Consider the following 3,156-nt stretch of genomic DNA (forward strand, 5'->3'; position numbering starts at 1 on the left):
ACCCCCCCACACACACACACACTCACTCACTCACACACACTCAGGACATGATTACACACACACACACTCACACACTCAAGACACGATTACACACACACAGGACATGATTACACACACACACACACACACTCACACACTCAGGACACGATTCCACACACACACACTCACACACTCAGGACACGATTCCACACACACACACTCACACACTCAGGACACGATTCCACACACACACACTCACACACTCAGGACACGATTCCACACACACACACTCACACACTCAGGACACGATTCCACACACACACACTCACACACTCAGGACACGATTCCACACACACACACTCACACACTCAGGACACGATTCCACACACACACACTCACACACTCAGGACACGATTCCACACACACACACTCACACACTCAGGACACGATTCCACACACACACACTCACACACTCAGGACACGATTCCACACACACACACTCACACACTCAGGACACGATTCCACACACACACACTCACACACTCAGGACACGATTCCACACACACACACTCACACACTCAGGACACGATTCCACACACACACACTCACACACTCAGGACACGATTCCACACACACACACTCACACACTCAGGACACGATTCCACACACACACACTCACACACTCAGGACACGATTCCACACACACACACTCACACACTCAGGACACGATTCCACACACACACACTCACACACTCAGGACACGATTCCACACACACACACTCACACACTCAGGACACGATTCCACACACACACACTCACACACTCAGGACACGATTCCACACACACACACTCACACACTCAGGACACGATTCCACACACACACACTCACACACTCAGGACACGATTCCACACACACACACTCACACACTCAGGACACGATTCCACACACACACACTCACACACTCAGGACACGATTCCACACACACACACTCACACACTCAGGACACGATTCCACACACACACACTCACACACTCAGGACACGATTCCACACACACACACTCACACACTCAGGACACGATTCCACACACACACACTCACACACTCAGGACACGATTCCACACACACACACTCACACACTCAGGACACGATTCCACACACACACACTCACACACTCAGGACACGATTCCACACACACACACTCACACACTCAGGACACGATTCCACACACACACACTCACACACTCAGGACACGATTCCACACACACACACTCACACACTCAGGACACGATTCCACACACACACACTCACACACTCAGGACACGATTCCACACACACACACTCACACACTCAGGACACGATTCCACACACACACACTCACACACTCAGGACACGATTCCACACACACACACTCACACACTCAGGACACGATTCCACACACACACACTCACACACTCAGGACACGATTCCACACACACACACTCACACACTCAGGACACGATTCCACACACACACACTCACACACTCAGGACACGATTCCACACACACACACTCACACACTCAGGACACGATTCCACACACACACACTCACACACTCAGGACACGATTCCACACACACACACTCACACACTCAGGACACGATTCCACACACACACACTCACACACTCAGGACACGATTCCACACACACACACTCACACACTCAGGACACGATTCCACACACACACACTCACACACTCAGGACACGATTCCACACACACACACTCACACACTCAGGACACGATTCCACACACACACACTCACACACTCAGGACACGATTCCACACACACACACTCACACACTCAGGACACGATTCCACACACACACACTCACACACTCAGGACACGATTCCACACACACACACTCACACACTCAGGACACGATTCCACACACACACACTCACACACTCAGGACACGATTCCACACACACACACTCACACACTCAGGACACGATTCCACACACACACACTCACACACTCAGGACACGATTCCACACACACACACTCACACACTCAGGACACGATTCCACACACACACACTCACACACTCAGGACACGATTCCACACACACACACTCACACACTCAGGACACGATTCCACACACACACACTCACACACTCAGGACACGATTCCACACACACACACTCACACACTCAGGACACGATTCCACACACACACACTCACACACTCAGGACACGATTCCACACACACACACTCACACACTCAGGACACGATTCCACACACACACACTCACACACTCAGGACACGATTCCACACACACACACTCACACACTCAGGACACGATTCCACACACACACACTCACACACTCAGGACACGATTCCACACACACACACTCACACACTCAGGACACGATTCCACACACACACACTCACACACTCAGGACACGATTCCACACACACACACTCACACACTCAGGACACGATTCCACACACACACACTCACACACTCAGGACACGATTCCACACACACACACTCACACACTCAGGACACGATTCCACACACACACACTCACACACTCAGGACACGATTCCACACACACACACTCACACACTCAGGACACGATTCCACACACACACACTCACACACTCAGGACACGATTCCACACACACACACTCACACACTCAGGACACGATTCCACACACACACACTCACACACTCAGGACACGATTCCACACACACACACTCACACACTCAGGACACGATTCCACACACACACACTCACACACTCAGGACACGATTCCACACACACACACTCACACACTCAGGACACGATTCCACACACACACACTCACACACTCAGGACACGATTCCACACACACACACTCACACACTCAGGACACGATTCCACACACACACACTCACACACTCAGGACACGATTCCACACACACACACTCACACACTCAGGACACGATTCCACACACACACACTCACACACTCAGGACACGATTCCACACACACACACTCACACACTCAGGACACGATTACACACACACACTCACACTCCCACTCAGGACACGATTACACACACACACAAACTCACACTCACACACTCAGGACACGATTACACACACACACAAACTCACACTCACACACTCAGGACACGATTACACACACACACA

General features: G+C 51.1%; 1 protein-coding gene across 1 annotated transcript in view; it reads right to left on the reverse strand.

The window, feature by feature from the left end:
* LOC107566518 (thioredoxin-like protein 1) overlaps positions 1-3,156 on the reverse strand; it is a 21,735-nt gene that overhangs the window by 9,467 nt on the left and 9,112 nt on the right. The gene's annotated exons all lie outside the window — the stretch shown is intronic.

This window comes from Sinocyclocheilus grahami, unplaced genomic scaffold (genome assembly GCF_001515645.1).
Source record: "Sinocyclocheilus grahami isolate Dianchi unplaced genomic scaffold, SAMN03320097.WGS_v1.1 scaffold1080.1, whole genome shotgun sequence".
In the NCBI taxonomy this organism is placed as follows: Eukaryota; Metazoa; Chordata; class Actinopteri; order Cypriniformes; family Cyprinidae; genus Sinocyclocheilus; species Sinocyclocheilus grahami.